This window comes from Ovis canadensis, chromosome 14 (genome assembly GCF_042477335.2).
Source record: "Ovis canadensis isolate MfBH-ARS-UI-01 breed Bighorn chromosome 14, ARS-UI_OviCan_v2, whole genome shotgun sequence".
Lineage (NCBI taxonomy): Eukaryota > Metazoa > Chordata > Mammalia > Artiodactyla > Bovidae > Ovis > Ovis canadensis.
This window is the reverse complement of record NC_091258.1, coordinates 53,316,910-53,339,040: the sequence shown is the minus strand read 5'-3', so window position 1 is coordinate 53,339,040 and position 22,131 is coordinate 53,316,910. Positions and strand designations below refer to the sequence as shown.

Sequence of the window (22,131 nt, the reverse complement as noted above, 5' to 3'; positions counted from 1 at the left end):
TAGACTTCCCGGTGCTAACAGTAGGTCCTTTGGGATATTCTGTCTGTTAATAAGTAGTGTGTATATGTTAATCCCAACCTTTTAATGTCTTCCTTCTCCTGCCTTTTGATTTTAATAATCCTAAATTCGTTTTCTAAGTCTATGAGTCTGTTTCTGTTTACAAATCAGTTTATTTGAATGAATTTATAGATTCCACTCATAAGTGATGTGATATTTCTCTTTCCCTCTCACCGACTTGACTCTTAAATCTCTCAGTCCGTGCATGCTGCTGCACTCTTCCCTGCTTGTTGGTGGCTGAATGTATTCCAGTGTCTAGATGGACCAGTTTCGCTTTGCTTCTCTCTGGAGGGGCGTTTTGGTCTGTGTTCTGTCTTGGATATTGTGGCTAGTGCCGCCCTGAAGATAAGGGTGCATGTTGCAGCCTGGCGGAGCAGAGACCAGAACCTGCCCGTGGCTCGAGGTTGCGACAGACTGCGCCCTCGTGATTGCCCTGGTAAACACGCCAAACGGACATTCTTGGAGCAGAACGTGCTCTGCTCCGCTTCACTGCCTACCCCTGCTTCCGTCCCCATGGAAACAAAACAAGATGATGCTGGTCAACAGCAGAGCCTTAACTTTATGGGGCGCTGATCAAACTCCCCAGCATAGCTATTCCCTGATGATCTCGTGTCACTTCTGCCAATAAACGTGCGGGCTGAAAGGGGCCGCTTTGTCTTCCTGCCACGCAGAGCAGGAGGGCCTCCTGACTCTCCGCTTGCTTGCCACATTACACGTGTCTGTCTTTTCATTACGCGCTCGCCCCGTTTCAGGTCTTTCTCACCCGCTGTGCTGGAAACGGCAGGTGCACACCGTATCATTTAAGATTTTTACTTTCTCTGGATCTCAGTGGGCTTGCGAGAGGGGGCGGGAAGTCTGTGTTTACTCTTTTAAGGAATCTCCTTAGTGTTTTCTTTCTGCACCTACCCATTTACATCCCTGCCCGAAGTGTAGCAGGATTCCCTGGCCCCAGCGCCCACGGGCGGAGTGTAATCTTTGTAGATCTTTTGGAAGATGGTCGTTTTCAATGATGTGAGCAAATACCTGGTTGTTTTGATTTGCATTTCTCCAATCATTAGTGATTTCATGTGCTTTAAGGTATCTGAATGCATTCTTTGAAAAAAATGTCCATTTAGATCTTTGGCCCATTTTTCTGTTGTATTTTATTTTTTATTGAGCCGCATGTGCTGTTTGCTCATTTTGCGGATGAATTACTTGCTGATATATTTGCCTGCAAACTTATTTTCTCCATTCTGAGGCTCGGAGGGTTGTCCTTTTGTTTATGTTTTCCCTTGCTGTGCAAGTGCTTTTAAGGTTAATGAGGTCCTTTTATTGAGGTTTTGTTTTGTTTTTCTATTTTTCATTATTCTAAGAGGTGGATCAAAAAAGAACTTGTTGCAATTTATGTCAAGGCTTGTTCTTCCTATGTTTTCCTCTAGAGGTGGGGCATAACCCTTCCTCCATTTAGTTCTTTAACCAATTTGGAATTATTTTTCTTTAAACAGTTATGGAGTGACGTAATTTCATTCTCTTTTAGTTTGTTTAAGGAACCTCCACCCCATCCTCCATCCTGGCTGTTAAGTATACCTTGCCAGCATCAGTGCAGGAGGATTCCCTTTTCTCCAGAATAGGCCATTCTGACCAGTGTGGGTGGTACCTCGCTGTGTTTTAATTTGCATTTTTCTAAGATTTCACGATGTTGAAATCTTTTCATGTGATTGTTTCTTAAAACAGTGAGAGTAAAACTGACCTCTTGATATTGGCCTCCTGACCGTCTGCCCAGTTTTGAATCTTCTCCCAGGACCTACCCCAGGACATTTGTTGAGAACAGGTGTTTCTTCCTTACTTTCCACAGGCCTCGGAAGTAAGTGCCCATCAGCGCAGTTTTTAAGTTGTTACCAAAAGAGGCCACAAGGCAGCAGCATTTCTTCTCCCTCTTTTTTTTTTGTATTTTAATTTTTATTTTCCAATAGAGTTGATTTCCAAGGTTGTATTTGTTTAAGTTGTATTTGCATTAATTTATGCAAGGGAAAGCATAATCAAAAGGCCAGCCCTCAGAGCCTCAGAATGGAAAAAATAAGTTTGCAAGCAAATATATCAAGTAATTCATCTGTAAAACAAATGGCACATGCAGCTCAATAAAAAATAAAACACAACAAAAATGGGCCAAAGGTCTAAATGGACATTTTTTTCAAATAGATATAGACATATAATGACATTTTTTCAAGCAGATATAGACATTTGTCTGTTCTTTTCCAGGGTCTTTTCTCATGAAGGCTATCCCAGTTTGTTCCATTGACTTCCTGTGCTATTCAGTTGGTCCTTTTAGATTACCTGTTTGATATGTAGCAATGTGCGGCAGCCGGGAGGAGCAACCCCATGTCCAAGGAGCAGTGGCTGAGCAGGCGCAGGAGGGCCTAGAGGAGCCATCCCATGCTGAAGGTCAGGAAGGGCAGCTGTGAGGAGATACCCCTCATCCAAGGTAAGGAGCAGTGGCTACGCTTTGCTGGAGCAGTCGTGAAGAGATACCCCACGCCCAAGGTAAGAGAAACCCAAGTAAAAGATGGTGGGTGTTGCAAGAGAGCATGAAAGGGCAGACACACTGAAACCATACTCACAGAAAACTAGTCAATCTAATCACACTAGGACCACAGCCTTGTCTAACTCAATGAAACCAAGCCATGCCTGCGGGGCAACCCAAGACGGGCGGGTCATGGTGGAGAGGTCTGACAGAATGTGGTCCACTGGAGAAGGGAATGGCAAACCACTTCAGTATTCTTGCCTTGAGAACCCCATGAAGAGTATGGAAAGGCAAAATGATAGGATACCAAAAGAGGAACTCCCCAGGTCATTAGGTGCCCAATATGCTACTGGAGATCAGTGGAGAAATAACTCCAGAAAGAATGAAGGGATGGAGCCAAAGCAAAAACAATACCCAGCTGTGGATGTGACTGGTGATAGAAACAAAGTCCGATGCTGTAAAGAGCAGTATTGCATAGGAACCTGGAATGTCAGGTCCATGAATCAAGGCAAATTGGAAGTGGTCAAACAAGAGATGGCAAGAGTGAACGTCGACATTCTAGGAATCAGCAAACTAAAATGGACTGGAATGGGTGAATTTAACTCAGATGACCATTATATCTACTACTGTGGGCAGGAATCCCTGAGAAGAAATGGAGTAGTCATCATGGTCAACAAAAGAGTCCGAAATGCAGTACTTGGATGCAATCTCAAAATGACAGAATGATCTCTGTTTGTCTCCAAGGCAAACCATTCAATATCACGGTAATCCAAGTCTATGCCCCAACCAGTAACACTGAAGAAGCTGAAGCTGAATGGTTCTATGAAGACCTACAAGACCTTTTAGAACTAACACTCCCAAAAGATGTCCTTTTCATTATAGGGGACTGGAATGCAAAAGTAGGAAGTCAAGAAACACCAGGAGTTACAGGCAAATTTGGCCTTGGAATGTGGAATGAAGCAGGGCAAAGGCTAATAGAGTTTTGCCAAGAAAATGCACTGGTCATAGCAAACACTCGCTTCCAACAACACAAGAGAAGACTCTACACATGGACATCAACCAGATGGTCAATACCGAAATCAGATTGATTATATTCTTTGCAGCCAAAGATGGAGAAGCTCTATACAGTCAACAAAAACAAGACCAGGAGCTTACTGTGGCTCAGATCATGAACTCCTTATTACCAAATTCAGACTCAAATTGAAGAAAGTGGGGAAAACCGCTAGACCATTCATGTATGACCTAAATCAAATCCCTTATGATTATACAGTGGAAGTGAGAAATAGATTTAAGGGACTAGATCTGATAGACAGAGTGCCTGATGAACTATGGACGGAGGTTCATGACATTGTACAGGAGACAGGGATCAAGACCATCCCCATGGAAAAGAAATGCAAAAAAGCAAAATGGCTGTCTGGGGAGGCCTTACAAATAGCTGTGAAAAGAAGAGAAGTGAAAAGCAAAGGAGAAAAGGAAAGATATAAGCATCTGAATGCAGAATTTCAAAGAATAGCAAGAAGAGATAAGAAAGCCTTCTTCAGCAATCAATGCAAAGAAATAGAGGAAAAGAACAGAATGGGAAAGACTAGAGATCTCTTCAAGAAAATTAGAGATACCAAGGGAACATTTCATGCAAAGATGGGCTCGATAAAGGACAGAAATGCCATGGACCTAACAGAAGCAGAAGATATTAAGAAGAGGTGGCAAGAATACACAGAAGAAATGTACAAAAAAGATCTTCATAACCCGGATAATCAGGATGGTGTGATCACTCATCTAGAGCCAGACATCCAGGAATGTGAAGTCAAGAGGGCCTTAGAAAGCATCACTATGAACAAAGCTGGTGGAGGTGATGGAATTCCAGTGGAGCTACTTCAAATCCTGAAAGATGATGCTGTGAAAGTGCTGCACTCAATATGCCAGCAAATTTGGAAAACTCAGCAGTGGCCACAGGACTGCAAAAGGTCAGTTTTCATTCCAATCCCAAAGAAAGGCAGTGCCAAAGAATGCTCAAACTACCACACAATTGCACTCATCTCACATGCTAGTAAAGTAATGCTCAAAATTCTCCAAGGCAGGCTTCAGCAATACGTGAACCGTGAACTTCCTGATGTTCAAGCTGGTTTTAGAAAAGGCAGAGGAACCAGAGATCAAATTGCCAACATTCGCTGGATCATGGAAAAAGCAAGAGAGTTCCAGAAAAACACCTATTTCTGCTTTATTGACTATTCCAAAGCCTTTGACTGTGTGGATCACAATAAACTGTGGAAAATTCTGAAAGAGATGGGAATACCAGACCACCTGACCTGCCTCTTGAGAAATCTGTATGCAGGTCAGGAAGCAACAGTTAGAACTGGACATGGAACAACAGACTGGTTCCAAATAGGAAAAGGAGTCTATCAAGGCTGTATATTGTCACTCTGCTTATTTAACTTCTATGCAGAGTACATCATGAGAAACGCTGGACTGGAAGAAACACAAGCTGGAATCAAGATTGCTGGGAGAAATATCAATAACCTCAGATATGCAGATGACACCACCCTTATGGCAGAAAGTGAAGAGGAACTAAAAAGCCTCTTGATGAAGGTGAAAGAGGAGAGTGCAAAAGTTGGCTTAAAGCTCAACATTCAGAAAACGAAGATCATGGCATCCGGTCCCATCACTTCATGGGAAATAGGTGGGGAAACAGTGGAAACAGTGTCAGACTTTATTTTTCTGGGCTCCAAAATCACTGCAGATGATGACTGCAGCCATGAAATTAAAAGACGCTTACTCCTTGGAAGAAAAGTTATGGCCAACCTAGATAGCATATTCAAAAGCTGAGACATTACTTTGCCGACTAAGGTCCGTCTAGTCAAGGCTATGGTTTTTCCTGTGGTCGTGTATGGATGTGCGAGTTGGACTGTGAAGAAGGCTGAGTGCCGAAGAATTGATGCTTTTGAACTGTAGTGTTTGAGAAGACTCTTGAGAGTCCCCTGGACTGCAAGGAGATCCAACCAGTCCATTCTGAAGGAGATCAGCCCTGGGATTTCTTTGGAAGGACTGATGCTAAAGCTGAAACTCCAGTACTTTGGCCACCTCATGCAAAGAGTTGACTCATTGGAAAAGACTGTGATGCTGGGAAGGATTGGGGGCAGGAGGAGAAGGGGACGACCGAGGATGAGATGGCTGGATGGCATCACAGACTCGATGGGCATGAGTCTGAGTGAACTCTGGGCAATGGTGATGGACAGGGAGGCCTGGCGTGCTGCGATTCATGGGGTTGCAAAGAGTCGGACACGACTGAGCAACTGAGCTGAACTGAATGTGTACCTTTTAATCCCTGTTAGTGTATCCCTCCCCACAATTAAAAAGAAAATCATGAGTTGGTTTTTTACCTTTCTGAATCTGTTTCTATTTGCAAGTTACTTCATCTGCATGAACTTCTGGCTTCCACCTGTGAGTAATATTTAGGACATTTGTCTTGTTGTCTCTAACCTCACTTAGATACTTTCTTGGCCCATCCATGCTGCTGCCTATAGCGTTTTTGGCGTTTTTCCTTCTCTCTCTCTCTCTCTCTCTCTCTCTGTCTCTTTTTTTTTGATTCATGAGTGTATTCCAGTGTACGGATGGCCCAGTTAGCCTTCATTTGTCTATCGATGGATATTTTGGTTAGTGTCATGTCTTGGCTCCTGTGAATAGTGCTGCCCTGAAAATAGCGGTACACGTGTTCTCTTTGAGTTAGGATTTTTTCCAGGCCAAAGCAGGGAGTGGGGTTGCCCAAAAATGTGGTAGCTCTCTCCTTCGTGTTTTAAGGAGACTCCGAATATTCTCTTCGTGGCCGCACCTGCCCACTTGCAGCCCTGCCCACAGTGTAAGACGGTTCCGCTCCCCTCACCCTCAGCAGCATTTCACCTTTGACGATCTCTTGAGGATGGCCATTCTGAGCCGTGTGAGGTGATACCGCATCCTGGTTTTAATTTGCATTTCTTTAATAATTATTGATGTTGAGTATCTTTCCGTGGGCTTTTTACCTTCTACCCTGTGAGTACAATTAACCTCACTGACTTCAAGCTAGCCTTGTTTTGAATTCTTTTCTGGTGATTTGTCCCAGGGCATTTCTTGAGGGCAGGTGTCATTTCCAGCCCTGCAGGCTTTGTGAGTATTAAGAGCCCATCAGCCCAGGTTTTCTTCGGAGAAGGCGATGGCACCCCACTCCAGTACTCCTGCCTGGGAAATCCCATGGACGGAGGAGCCTGGTGGGCTGCAGTCCATGGGGTCGCGAAGCGTCGGACACGACTTTCACTTTTCACTTTCACACACTGGAGAAGGAAATAGCAACCCACTCCAGTATTCTTCCCTGGAGAATCCCAGGGACAGGGAAGCCTGGTGGGCTGCCGTCTCTGGGGTCGCACAGAGTCGGACACGACTGAAGCGACTTAGCAGCAGCGCAGCAGCAGCCCAGGTTTTCAGGTGGTTGTTACAAGAAGAGGCCACAAGGTGGCAGCATTTCCTCATGCCCAACTCTAGTTACCTGGGCAACCAGAGACTTAGGGCAAGTCCAGTTCCTTGGTTGTCAGCTAGAATGGAAACACTCAAGGCTTGTGTTACCTCATTTCTTCCCCCATAGTCTTCATCCCCCGGACACATCCCAGTGATTGCCGCACCACTCTGCTGAGAGTGGTGTCCTCCTCAAGTGGGTGACCCTGAGGAAGGAGGCTGGAGGTGGGGACCCCGCCAGCAGGAGACGGGGAGCCCAGGGGACTTTGCAAAGCTCTTCCAGGCCAGAGACTCCACCATCCTTTGGGGCACTAGGCCTGGTTTTGCTGCAGGAGGGCCCCCTGGGTCTGGAGATTGTGGGCTCGTGCAGAGGGGAACAGGAAGTCCAGGTCCATGGAGGGTGGCAGGGGGCACATTGCCTGGACACCCTCCCCAGCTCCCGCAGCCCCACCACAGTCCAGCTTGGGGACCCAAGCCTGCTCAGGCTCCAGGGACGTGACTCCAGCCCAGGTACCCAAGGCCTGAGGGGAATGGAGTCAGCAGTGTCTTTTTCTGTTTATTTTGAATTCCAGTGTATGGGTGATTTTGCATTGTTATGGGTTTTTTTTATTTGTGTGCTAATTAGGTTCAGTGTCTGTGTCCGACTTTGGGACCTGATGGACTGTAACTGACCAGGCTCCTCTGTCCATGGGCTTCTCCAGGCAAGAATACCGGAGTGGGTTGCCAGGCCTTCCTCCAGGGGAATCTTCTGACCACAGAGATCGAACCCACAACTCTTATGTCTGCCTGCTTTCACTGGTGGGTTCTTAACCACTAGCACCATCTGGGAAGCCCCCTTTTCTCTTATGTGTAACAACTTGGTTAATTTCTATGTGGATGTGTATACGTTCTTTTTGGGTGCATTTCTCAGTGGCTCAGTTGTGTCCGACTCTTTGTGACCCCTTGGACTGCAGCGCTCCAGGCCTCCCTGTCCATCACCAACTCCTAGAGTTTGCTCAGACTCATGTCCGTCGAGTCAGCGATGCCATCCAGCCATCTCACCCTCTGTCGTCCCCTTCTCCTCCCGCCCCCAGTAGGTTATTAAAGATTGCTGAGTAGGGTTCCTCCTGCTCTGCAGTGGGTCCTCGCGGATTATTTTGCAAATAGTAGTGTGTGTATGTTATTCTCAAGCTGCTAATTTCTCCCTGCCCCCACACCTTTCATTTTTGGCAACCATGAGTTTCCTTACTAAGTCTGTAAAGCTGTGTAATCTGTTTTGTAAAGAAGTTCACTGCACCCATGTTTGGATTCCACCTGGAGGGATAACGTGTGATGCTTGTCTTGTCTCAGTGAGCGATCATCTCTAGTTCTTCCCGTGGCTGGAAGCGGCCTTTCATCCTTTCTGTGGCTGGGCAGCGCCGCCTCGTGTATGCGCGCCCCATCTTCTTTACCCATGCACTTCTACACTTAGGTTTCTTTCGTATCTTGGATATTGTACCTGGTGTTGCCATGATTGTTGGCATGCAGTATCTTTTGAACACTTGGTTTTCTGAGGATCCACACCCAGGTGTGAGATGGCTGGGTCACTTGGTACTTTTTGGTTGAGTGTTTCACAGACCCTCCATACTGTCCTCCAGAGTGGATGCACTGATTCACTTTCCCACTCAGTGGAGGAGGGTTCCCTTCTCTCCACACCCCCTCCAGCATTTATTGTTGTCGAATTTTTGAAATGGCCATGCTGACTGGCGTGAAGTGATATGTCCTTGAACTTTTGATTTGCATTTCTCTAAAGATTAGGGATGCTGAGCATCTTTTCAGGTGCCTTATGGCCACCTGGATGCCTTCTCTGGGGAAATGTCCATTAGATCTTTGGCCCATTTTTCTGTTGGGTTGTTTGTTTTTTGATATTGAGCTGCATGAAGTGTTTGCCTGTTGTGGCTATCTCCATTTGCAAATACTTTTTTCCCCCATTCTGAGGGTTGTCTTTCTTTTATTTATGGTTTACCCTGCTGCTCTGGAGAAGGCAATGGCAATCCACTCCAGTACTATTGCCTGGAAAATCCCATGGACAGAGGAGCCTGGTAGGCTACAGTTCATGGGGTCGCAAAGAGTCGGACACGACTAAGCAACTTCACTGCTGCTCAAATACTTTTAAGGTTAATGAGGTCCCATTTGTTTGGTTTAGGTTTTCATTATTCTAAGAATGAATCCAAAACAAACTGGCTGTGATTTATAGCAAAGCATGTTCTGCCTGTATTTTTCTCAAGAGGTTTATAGTATCCGTCCTTCATTTAGATCTTTAACTGATTTGGAGTATGTTTTTCTGTGTGGGTTTAGGGAGTGTCCTAATGTCATTCTCTTTCCACTTGTTTAAGGAACCTCCACCCCGTCCTCCATCCTGGCTATTAACAATTTATCATGCCAGCATTGGTGTCGGAGGGCTCCCTTTTCTTCACACTCTCTCCAGCATTTATTGTTTGTAGACTTTTTGCCAAAAGCCAGTCTGAGGTAGTTTGCAGTTTTGATTTGCATTTCTATAAGATTTAGAGATATAAAATCTTTTCATGTGATTATTTTTAAAGAGTGTGAGTAACACTTACCTCTGAAGTCACCGTGGGCTTCTTGACCTTTTGCTCCATTTTGAATACTTTTTCCAGGACCTGCCTGAGATTTATTGAATGAAAGTGAAAAGTGAAAGTCACTCAGTCGTGTCCGACTCTTTGCCACCCTACGGACTATACAGTCCACGGAATTCTCCAGGCAAGAATACTGGAGTGGGCAGCCGTTCCCTTCTTCAGGGGATCTTCCCAACCCAGGGATCCAACCCAGGTCTCCCGCATTGCAGGCGGATTCTTTATGAGCTGAGCCGTCATTGAAGCTGAGGAGAGCTGTTGAGGACAGGTGTTTTTTCCTTATATCCTCACAGTGAAGAGAAAGTTGCTCAGTTGTGTCCAACTCTGTGACCCCATGGACTATACAGTCCATGGAATTCTCCAGGCCAGAATACCGGAGTGGGTAGCCTTTCCTTTCTCCAGGGGATCTTCCCAACCCAGGGACCAAACCCAGGTGTCCCACACTGCAGGCAGATTCTTTACCAGCTGAGCCACAGGGGAAGCCCTCGCAGACCTGGTGAAGAATAAGTGCCCATCAGCAGCAACCGCAGCACAGGCTTTTCAGGTGTTGTTACCAAAAGTGCCCACAAGGCGGCAGCATTTCTTCAGGACACCCCCCCCCCCCCTTTTTTGGTAAATTTTTATTTTCTATTGGCGTAGACCTGATTTCCAATGTCATGTTTCTCTTTGGTGTACAGGAACTTGACTCAGTTATATACAGACATACGTCTATTCTTTTTTTCCGTATAGATTATCACAGTGTGTTCAGTTGACGTCTTGTGCTATTCAGTAGGTCCTTTTTGTTTATCTGTTTGATGTATAGCAGTGAGAGAAGAAAGTGGGAAAAGAACCAAGCTTCCCCTCTTCATGCATGTCCCCTATTCCTTCAGACCCTTCTGATCAACCTAAGACCCCAGGTGCCAGAGGGACAGTCCCTGCTGGGACAGCACTTTATCAGCCGGCCTGCTCCCGCTATTAGGGCCGAGCTGAGCATGTTCGGTCTGTATGTTAGCTACGCGACTAGGCCTACAGAAAGGAGAGATGACAGCTTCTGACCCTAGATGGCCGTGATATTCTTTACAGTCCAGAGAAAATGGGTTAAAATGAAACTTCTTTTAAATTGCAAAACTGGTTCCTTCTGCATGTGCAGTTAGGAAAAGCTGGCTTGTTGAAATACTTTTTGTTTCTTTTCCCTAGAACTCTGACCCTGAGAAAATAAAAATATACCAAGAAAAAAGCCTGAAGCTTTTATCTTGACCGGGAGATACACAGCCCACTTTACCTGAGACTTCAGCCTTGGGTAAATTAGAAAATCAAGCCAAGAAAAAGAAAAGGGGCAAAAGACATTTTATAATAAATCTTAAGCGGAAAACTAGGAGATCGCTGTCTGTCTCGCTTTATGTATGCCTCGGTGTGTCTCTGTCTTTGGATAATATTGCTGAGGTTAATTTGTAAGTGAGCTATATTTAACTGACTTAAAGAAAAGTAAGTACTTACAAATCACATAATTCTAATTACAAGAAAAAGAACTAAGGATATTTGGTCTTATTAGACACATCCCTTGTATTACATTGAGAAAAGAAATTGAACTTTGGAAAAATACATGTTTTTAGAGGTTCTAAAATATGTCCCTGAGTTTGCTAATTAGAGAATGCCAATACGATAAAAAGTTCAGAATTGCTTTCTTCTTGGTTTTCACTAGGAGTTATGGTTTTTTAAAGGTTAAAAATTATAATATGGAATCGGAGCTACTAAAGTGACAAGGAAAAGATTTTGGTGCATAAAGTAAGATATGTGTTGTCAATGAGAGAAGATATAAAGACTGGAGCTGTTTTTGTTGTAAAAAAGTAATGATAATAATTCTGCTCTACAGTTGGTTGTTTATAAATGGGGGAAAAATAGAAGAAATATAGATCTAGAAGGTGACAAAAAATTTGCATTAAAGGACCAAGGGGAAGATGCTTTGGTTTAAGTGTTAATAATACATCAAAACCAACTTAGGTAAAACTAGACAACCGGCTACAAGCCTGCAAGTGTCCTTGAATGGGCATTCAAGCTTATTCTCCTGGAAATAAATGAGATCAATTTTGAATATTAATATTCAGGTTGTCACTTCTCCAACTACTTCTGAAGTTGAGTGGCCTGTCACACCTACATCAGTCACTCTGGGCTAATAAAAATGATGCCCAAAATATGTGAGACCACAACAGAAGGTCCCGTTCCCGTGGACAGGCACTGACTCTATATCTGGACCAGGACTGAAATCTGTAAAAAACATAACCTGGTTCTTACTCCTGCTTGGGCCTCTGGTCAAAATAATTCTTTTACTGATCTTTGGCTCCCGCCTTTTTAAATCTACTTGTTAAATTTGTCTCAGATTCCTACAGTTTCACATCAAGATGATGGTGATGCAGAGATTCCAGCGAATCCCCAGAACAGATCCTTCAGGAGTAGCCACAGAAGTCCCTCCGAGGCCCCTAAATGAGACAGGGCAAGAGCTCCATGGCCCAGCTAGGTAGGGCCTATGAGCCCCATGCCAGCTTGAAGAAACTACAGAAGACAGACCTGCACCCTTCCAATAAAGATTTCTGGGCTTCATGTCTCTCAGAGGGATTTGAGGTGGGAATAGAGGGGCCTCTGGGTTGGACCACTGGTGTTTGTCAAGTGGAGTGAAACTGAAGCTTTGTTTTCACCCAGACATTCAAGCTAATGGCAGAGGCTGAGCTCTGCCGGAATAAAGAGATAAGGTGCCTACGCCTGAGGTCAAGGAAGACTTCCCTGTCTGCACAGGCGCAGGAAGGCTCCTTGGAGGCCAAAGAGGGAGGGGGTCCCACCCCATAATAAGTGTGGACGTGCACCCACAGGCTTCTACTGTGGGTCAATCTTAGCAAAAAGTCGTGCCCACAGCTCGGGCAGGGTCCTAGACGAGGCAGATGTGTGTGAAGAAAGAAACGAGACAGTTGGTGAGAGGTGACCACAGGCGCGGAAGGGCTGGCCCACGTGAGGGGCTCGCACCGCCTCTTCCTGTGCCCCCCAGATGCCCAGCGTCTCTAGGTTGTGTCTCTGTCCTGCTTCTGTCGTGAACTGGGCTCCCGCGTGCTCTACCACAGGTGGTGCTGTGTCTATAATAAAGGACTTCACATGTGTATTTACACCTCTCGCCTCCTTAAAATAGCCTTGGCTTCAAATGGGGAAAAGTCGCAGGGTCACTTTGCTTCTAGCCTCTGGCCACTGGTGGTCTCAGGGTTGGGAACCCTGGTGTTCATACAGGCTACCCAGGTTCAATTCCTGAGCAGGGAGCTAAGATTTCTCTTCAGGACCGCTCACTGCTGTCTCTCCAAGATCATGATCCTATGATTTTCAGTTGCTGTGGCTGGAAAAGGCATTATTTGATCGTATTTTACGGCAGAACGACACTGCCTGTGTATCTGAACTGCCCCTTCTTTACCGTCATCTCTCCCCGTGCCGTAGGCTGCCTAGCTGTCTTGGTTATTGTTCCTCATGCTGCCAGCATCATTCAGGTCCAGCTGTCTTCAGAGCAACAGTAGCTTTCTCCAGATCTCTCACTAGGCATGGAAGCTAAACAGATGACGCTGTGTATAGTCCTCTGTTGATAATAGCTTTGAAATTTTGTGATGGTTTTTCACTTACCTGCAGCCCACTGGTGATTTTAACTTATTTTTGAGTAGAGTTGATTTAGGATGTATAGGCCATAGAGAAGACGGACTCAGAGGCTGAGGGAGGGACAGACGGAGGCCTTCCTTTGTGAGGACCAGAGTTAGACCTGCGTTACGATGAGACAGGCCTTGGCTACAACCAGAGTCAGGTCTTGATGTGGACCAGAGTAAGACCTAAGACTAGAATCAGGCCTTAGTGTGGCCACAGTCAGGCCCAAGTGAGGACCAGAGTCAAGAATAAGTCAGGCCCACGGTCAGGAATATGTGAGGACCGGAGTCAGGCCTGAGTGTTGGCCAGAGTCACATCTCAGTGCAGACCAGAGTCAGGGCTAGGGTGGACCAGCATCAGGCCTACTGTGGGCCAGAGTCAGGCCTAGGGGAGTGCCGCAGTCAGGCCTTAGCGTACCCCAGAGTGAGACCTTAGTGTGGTCCAGAGTCAGGCATTAGTATGGACCAGCATCAGCCCTTAGTGTGCCCCAGAGTGAGACCTTAGTGTGGCCCAGAGTCAGGCCTGAGTGTGGCCCAGAGTCAGGCCTGAGTACCGCAGTCAGGCTTAGTGTGTATGAGGGTCAGGCCTTAGTGTGCACCAGGGCCAGGCATTAGTGTGGCCCAGAGTCAGGCATTATGTAGACAAGAGTGAGGCCTTAGTGTTCACCAGGAGTCGGGCCTTAGTGTGGCCCAGAGTGAGGCCTAAGTGAGGACTGGACTCAGGCCTCAGTGATGAACCAGAGTCAGGCCTGAGTGTGGACCAGATCAGAGTCCAGCCTTTGTTTGGACCAAGGTGAGGTCTTAGTGTGGACCAGAGTGAGGCCTGAGTGAGGACTGGAGTGAGGCCTCAGTGTGTATAGATTCAGGACCCAACATGGGTGAGGGTCAGGCCTGTGTGGACCAGAGTGCAGCCTCAGTGTGGTCCACAGTCAGGCCTCAGTTTGGCTAGAGCCAGGCCTGACTGTGGACAAGAAACAGCCCTCTGTATGGACCAAAGGCAAGCCTGATTGTGGACCAGGGTCAGACCTAGGTGTGGACCAGAGCCAGACCTGAGCGTGGACCAGACTTAGGCCTCTGCGTGGACTAGAGTCAGGACTAAGAGAGTACCACAGTCAGCCTTTCAGTGTAGACCAGGGTCAGGCCCAGTTTAGACATAGTCAGGCCCCAGTGTGCATCGATTCAGGCCTCAGTGTGGATCATCTATAGGCCTGAGTGTGGACCAGAGTCAGTCCTAAGTGAGTTTGAGTCAGGAGTCAGGACTCAGTGTGGACCAGAGTCAGGCCTAAGTGAACCAGAGGCAGTCCGTAGTGTGGGCGAAGGCAGGCATTAGTGTGGACTAGAGTCAGGCCCGAGTGTGGCCCAGAGGCAGTCCGTAGTGTGGACAAGAGCCAGGCCTTACTGTGGAACACTGGCAGGCCTGAGTGTGGACGAGAGCCAGGCGTGAGTGTGGACCACAGTCAGACCTCAGCGTGGACTAGAGTCAGTTCTCAAAGTGAAACAGAGTCAGGACTAAGTGAGTACCACAGTCAGCCTCCAGTGTGGACCAGGGTCAGGCCCAGTTTAGACACAGTCAGGCCTCAGTGTGGATGAGAGTCAGGCCTCGTGGTAGACCACATCAGGCCTCGTGTATAGATTCAGGCCATAGTGTTGAGAAGACTCAGTCCTCAGTGGACCAGAGGCCGGCCAAAATGAGCGCCACATTCAGGGCAGACTCTGGTTTAAATTCAGGACTGACTCGAACAGAAAATAAAAATTACTCGAGAAGAAAACCCCCCAAACCAGCATCTGCATTCTCCTCAGGTCTCAGACCCCTGCGCTGCTCTCTCTTCCCTGGGCCTTAATGGGCTTGACTTCCAGGTCAAACTGAGGTCTTCATGGGGGAGCTGGAAAAGTTGTGCCAGCCAAGGAGCACAATGATATCTTGACTGCCTGAGACCACCACCTTAAAATCCAAGTGGTCCCCTACACTTAAAGCAAGCCTCTTGTACCTAGAGGACTCTCTGTGTTGGAAGAGGTTTGAAAAGTCACCCTGTCTTCCCCTCTTTTGCTCAGGGGGTTCCTACTTCCAGCCTCTCTCCATAGAGAGGCTCCACCTGCCTAGGACAGCTGCCTCAGCATAAGACTTTGGCTGGGGATGGGATAGGTCTGGAGGAGAAGGGTAAGGGGCAGAAGGAATGACACCCTGGCCCTTTGTGTCTGTTCTGCTCTTTCCACAATAATTTCCAGCCCAGTTCAGTTCAGTTCAGTTCAGTTGCTCAGTCGTGTCCGACTCTTTGCGACCCCATGAATCACAGCACGCCAGGCCTCCCTGTCCATCACCATCTCACGGAGTTCACTCACACTCACGTCCATCGAGTCAGTGATGCCATCCAGCCATCTCATCCTCGGTCGTCCCCTTCTCCTCCTGCCCCCAATCCCTCCCAGCATCAGAGTCCTTTCCAATGAGTCAACTTTTCGCATGAGGTGGCCAAAATACTGGAGTTTCAGCTTCAGCATCACTCCTTCCAAAGAAATCCCAGGGCTGATCTCCTTCAGAATGGACTGGTTGGATCTCCTTGCAGTCCAAGGGACTCTCAAGAGTCTTCTCCAGCACCACAGTTCAAAAGCATCAATTCTTCGGTGCTCAGCCTTCTTCACAGTCCAACTCTCACATCCATACATGACCACTGGAAAAACCATAGCCTTGACTAGACGGACCTTAGTCGGCAAAGTAATGTCTCTGCTTTTGAATATACTATCTAGGTTGGCCATAACTTTTCTTCCAAGGAGTAAGCGTCTTTTAATTTCATGGCTGCAGTCACCATCTGCAGTGATTTTGGAGCCCCCCAAAATAAAGTCTGACACTGTTTCCCCATCTATTTGCCATGAAGTGATGGGACCGGATGCCATGATCTTCATTTTCTGAATGTTGAGCTTTAAGCCAACTTTTTCACTCTCCTCTTTCACTTTCATCAAGAGGCTTTTTAGTTCCTCTTCACTTTCTGCCATAAGGGTGGTGTCATCTGCATATCTGAGGTTATTGATATTTCTCCTGGCAATCTTGATTCCAGCTTGTGTTTCTTCCAGCCCAGCGTTTCTCATGATGTACTCTGCATAGAAGTTAAATAAGCAGGGTGACAATATACAGCCTTGACGGACTCCTTTTCCTATTTGGAACCAGTCTGTTGTTCCATGTCCAGTTCTAACTGCTGCTTCCTGACCTGCATACAGATTTCTCAAGCGGCAGGTCAGGTGGTCTGGTATTCCCATCTCTTTCAGAATTTTCCACAGTTTATTAAGAAGAGGTGGCAAGAATACACAGAAGAACTGTACAAAAAAGATCTTCACGACCCAGATAATCATGGTGATGTGATCACTCACCTAGAGCCAGACATGCTGGAATGTGAAGTCAAGAGGGCCTTAGAAAGCATCACTACGAACAAAGCTGGTGGAGGTGATGGAATTCCAGTGGAGCTACTTCAAATCCTGAAAGATGATGCTGTGAAAGTGCTGTACTCAATATGCCAGCAAATTTGGAAAACTCAGCAGTGGCCACAGGACTGCAAAAGGTCAGTTTTCATTCCAATCCCAAAGAAAGGCAATGCCAAAGAATGCTCAAACTACCACACAATTGCACTCATCTCACATGCTAGTAAAGTAATGCTCAAAATTCTCCAAGCCAGACTTCAGCAATACGTGAACCGTGAACTTCCTGATCTTCAAGCTGGTTTTAGAAAAGGCAGAGGAACCAGAGATCAAATTGCCAACATCCCCTGGATCATGGAAAAAGCAAGAGAGTTCCAGAAAAACATCTATTTCTGCTTTATTGACTATGCCAAAACCTTTGGCTGTGTGGATCACAATAAACTGTGGAAAATTCTGAAAGAGATGGGAATACCAGACCACCTGACCTGCCGCTTGAGAAATCTGTATGCAGGTCAGGAAGCAGCAGTTAGAACTGGACATGGAACAACAGACTGGTTCCAAATAGGAAAAGGAGTCTGTCAAGGCTGTATATTGTCACCCTGCTTATTTAACTTCTATGCAGAGTATATCATGAGAAACGCTGGACTGGAAGAAACACAAGCTGGAATCAAGTTTGCCGGGGGAAATATCAATAACCTCAGATATGCAGATGACACCACCCTTATGGCAGAAAGTGAAGAGGAACTAAAAAGCCTCTTGATGAAAGTGAAAGAGGAGAGTGAAAAAGTTGGCTTAAAGCTCAACATTCAGAAAATGAAGATCATGGCATCCGGTCCCATCACTTCATGGCAAATAGATGGGGAAACAGTGTCAGACTTTATTTTGGGGGGCTCCAAAATCACTGCAGATGGTGACTGCAGCCATGAAATTAAAAGACGCTTACTCCTTGGAAGAAAAGTTATGGCCAACCTAGATAGTATATTCAAAAGCAGAGACATTACTTTGCCGACTAAGGTCCGTCTAGTCAAGGCTATGGTTTTTCCAGTGGTCATGTATGGATGTGAGAGTTGGACTGTGAAGAAGGCTGAGCGCCGAAGAATTGATGCTTTTGAACTGTGGTGCTGGAGAAGACTCTTGAGAGTCCATTGGACTGCAAGGAGATCCAACCAGTCCATTCTGAAGGAGATCAGCCCTGGGATTTCTTTGGAGGGAATGATGCTAAAGCTAAAGCTCCAGTACTTTGGACACCTCATGTGAAGGGTTGACTCATTGGAAAGGACTCTGATGCTGGGAGGGATTGGGGGCAGGAGGAGAAGGGGACGACCGAGGATGAGATGGCTGGATGGCATCACTGACTCGATGGACGTGAGTGTGAGTGAACTCCGTGAGATGGTGATGGACAGGGAGGCCTGGCGTGCTGCGATTCATGGGGTCGCAAAGAGTCGGACACGACTGAGCGACTGAACTGAACTGACTGATTGCGATCCACACAGCCAAAGGCTTTGGCATAGTCAATAAAGCAGAAATAGATGTTTTTCTGGAACTCTCTTGCTTTTTCCATGATCCAGCTGATGTTAGCAATTTGATCTCTGGTTCCTCTGCCTTTTCTAAAACCAGCTTGAAGATCAGGAAGTTCACGGTTCACGTATTGCTGAAGTCTGGCTTGGAGAATTTTGAGCATTACTTTACTAGCATGTGAGATGAGTGCAATTGTGTGGTAGTTTGAGCATTCTTTGGCATTGCCTTTCTTTGGGATTGGAATGAAAACTGACCTTTTGCAGTCCTGTGGCCACTGCTGAGTTTTCCAAATTTGCTGGCATATTGAGTACAGCACTTTCACAGCATCATCTTTCAGGATTTGAAGTAGCTCCACTGGAATTCCATCACCTCCACTAGCTTTATTCATAGTGATGCTTTCTAAGGCCCACTTGACTTCACATTCTAGGATGTCTGGCTCTAGATGAGTGATCACACCAAGGTGATTATCTGGGTCGTGAAGATCTTTTTTGTACAGTTCTTCTGTGTATTTTTGCCACCTCTTCTTAATATCTTCTGCTTCTGTTAGGTCCATGCCATTTCTGTCCTTTATTGAGCCCATCTTTGCATGAAATATTCCCTTGGTATCTCTAATTTTCTTGAAGAGATCTCTAGTCTTTCCCATTCTGTTCTTTTCCTCTATTTCTTTGCATTGATCGTTGAAGAAGGCTTTCTTATCTCTTCTTGCTATTCTTTGGAATTCTGCATTCAGATGCTTATATCTTTCCTTTTCTCCTTTGCTTTTTGCTTCTCTTCTTTTCACAGCTATTTGTAAGGCCTCCCCAGACAGCCATTTTGCTTTTTTGCATTTCTTTTCCATGGGGATGGTCTTGATCCCTGCCTCCTGTACAATGTCACGAACCTCTGTCCATAGTTCATGAGGCACTCTATCAGCTCTAGTCCCTTAAATCTATTTCTCACTTCCACTGTATAATCATAGGGATTTGATTTAGGTCATACCTGAATGGTGTAGCGGTTTTCCTTACTTTCTTCAATTTGAGTCTGAATTTGTTAATAAGGAGTTCATGATCTGAGCCACAGTCAGCTCCTGGTCTTCCCAGGAACACACATTTGCCAGGGCTCAGGTTTCCCCATACGCGGAGTGGGGCACGAATAAGTGCTGTCCCCGTGTGGCCGTTTTAGGAAACAACAACCCCAAATCCGGGACCTATGGGCATTTCATATTCACCAGAGCTGCTCGGCTCTAAATGATCCCTTTGCTGGACAGATGACACGCAGGAGGCAGCAGAAACAGAAATCAAAAGAAGGCCGAGCTTCATGAGCCAATTTCAAATGGCAAATTTTGCTAACACTTAATAAAATAGGAAGGAAATCCAAATCCCCCTCCTGTGGAAATCCTGGGCCACCCAAATGAAAGAGGAAGGCACACCAGAACTACAAGGAGCTCTGGTTGGTAGCAGCTAGTGGAAAATGTACAAACAATAAATACTGTGGAAGGCCAGGAGACCAGGAAACACTCCTAGGCTGCGGTGGGGGATGCACTTGACAACAGCCACTATGGACAAGGGCATGCAGGCTTCTTTAAAAACAAAAAGCAGCCCAGGATGCTGCGATCTGCCTCTGGGGCCTAGACCCTAGGAAACGCACCCCCTCCAGGACACACACGCATCCCCACGTTCTTCACGGTGCTGTTCACAACAGCCAAGGCACGCAAGCAACAAGAACCTCAAGCCACAGAGGAAGGAGGCTAGAGATGTGCCGCACACATTCATGGACTATGGCTGAAACACTCGCAAGAGAACGAAGTGGTGCCAGCTGCAGCAACTGAGATACGGACCCGGAGATGGTCACACTATGTCATCAGACAGAGAAAGACAAAAAGCAGCACGCGATATCACATACAGGTCAAATCTCATGATGGATACACATGAGCTCTTGGATCAAACAGAAACAGATGCTTAGAAAAGAAACTTTCCTTACCAAACGGGGAGACCAGGTGGTTATGGAGCGATAACTGAGAAGTTTGGGATTAACCCATATACTCTTCTATACAGATAAATACACAGACAAGAGAAAAAGAATAATGAACAAAGGTGTGCTCTATAAACAAGAAACTGTACTCAATACCCTCTCAAACTCTATGGAAGAGAACCCTAAAAAGACAGGCACATCTATATGTTAACTGAATCAACTTGCTGTACAGCTGTGATTAACCCAGCACGCTAAATCAATATGTCCCAATAGAGAATAAAAATTCCATGCCAAAAATGAATGTCTCCTCTACTCCCCTTAGGCGTCAGTCCCCTGAGGACTGAGCAGTCTAGTCCCCAAGGCTGCCATGTGTGTGTGGAGGGAGCTGGGGAGGATGTCCAAGCGAATGAGCCCCCTGAGGACCCTGCGTGCCTGCTTCCCACTAGTTGGACCACAGTCTTCACTTCCAGGCAGGCCCTCTACACCAAGCCTCTTTCACTCAAAAATGGAGGGCACTCTGTGCTGGAACAGCTCTCAAAAGTATGTATTTCAATAAAATGAATTTTTTAAAAAAGAGCAAGAAACCCCTAAGTTACAAAACAAAGGGAATAGCAAAGCCAGGCTTATGTCAAAGAATGAAAATAATGCCAACACTTTCACAAAAGTGGAAGAAAAAGAACATACAAAATATTTTTTTAAATTACCGTGATCAAGGCCAAATCAACGAGGTCTGCCAGGACACAGCCCTGGGTTGCCCATCTGTGATGAGGCAATTCGTTGTGATCCTACAGCTGGTAAAGAACAGTGGTGGGTAGAATTCTGACTCATACTCGAGAAACTGTCTATGGCCATTTGGCAATAAATAGTTCTCCCTACTGAGGTGGTAGGTTCCAATAATCTAGATCAAACTCAACTATTCAACCCTGATATGATCGCAGAGCCCAGCGTTCCTGGCCCCCCACCCCACCTTCCCAGCAGGCAGCTATGCACCTCTCAGGAGCTCTAATCCTGCCCACCCCGCAAACCCCTGATGTCCTCAGGGCACCCTCAAAAGCTTGCTAGGTTTTGGAACTCGAAGTTCAGGAACACCAGAGACTTGGCAGCGAGCCCACCCCTAGGTCACCATAAATGGCGTCGTCTCCCTCAGCCTGCAGTTGGCGGCCTGTCACCGCAGTGCTGGGCACGATTCCCCGCTGCGGGACCACCCACTGCGCTGGGCAGAGTGCCTGCGGCATTTCTCCCCAGCTCGAGACTCTCCTGGAGAGCAGGGCCCAGGGTCTCACCAACCTTGTCCTCGGGACTGATCAGCGACTAGATCCCTTGAAACCGACAGCCCGTAGAACCTGCCCCAGCCCTTCTAAAACCTAAGCCTCAGGACCTTACCTTTGAGAAGGCTCCATGGGCATGCCGGAGCCAGGACCGTGGGCTCTCAGCACTGGGCACGGTTGGCTCTTGAGAGTCTAGACTCCGGGGTCCTTCCGGCGGGCCAGACATCTGACTCTGTGTCTTCAGTGTGTGCTGAGAGGCCTGCCACGAAGATAAAACTCCCTCGCCTTATTAGGTATCTTAATCCCTCACACCAGCAGCCTACACAGCACCAGCCCTGTCACCTGCACAGATGTTTGGACTCCAGGTTCTAGCCGTGAGACCGTAGGAAGATGAACCAACCTCGAGGAGCCTCTGTTTCCTCATCTGTGAAATGAGGTGGCGCTACCTAGCTCATTGGGCATCTGCACAAGATAAACGAGATAAAGGGTGTGAGATGGCCAAGTCCTCCTCCCCTCAACTAAGGCAGGCAGCGTTTCACAATGATCACTTTTTAAAATGATCGATATTATGGACTAAATTGTGCCTCCCCTGCCCCCCAATTCATATAGCCCTGGTGGCAGTGTTTGGAGACAGGACCTAAAGGAAAGTAGTTAAGTCAGTCATAATGATGTTGCTCTGATCCAACAGGATCAGTGTC

General features: G+C 46.6%; 1 protein-coding gene across 1 annotated transcript in view; it reads left to right on the top strand.

Annotated features, from left to right (window-relative positions):
- LOC138418084 (NACHT, LRR and PYD domains-containing protein 11-like) overlaps positions 1-22,131 on the top strand; it is a 54,688-nt gene that overhangs the window by 18,631 nt on the left and 13,926 nt on the right. Inside the window, exons 1-2 of the transcript XR_011248405.1 lie at positions 7,082-7,834; positions 10,825-11,002. The gene's annotated coding sequence lies outside the window, so the exon portion shown is untranslated. Of the gene's footprint in view, positions 7,835-10,824 lie in introns of the transcript that reaches the window.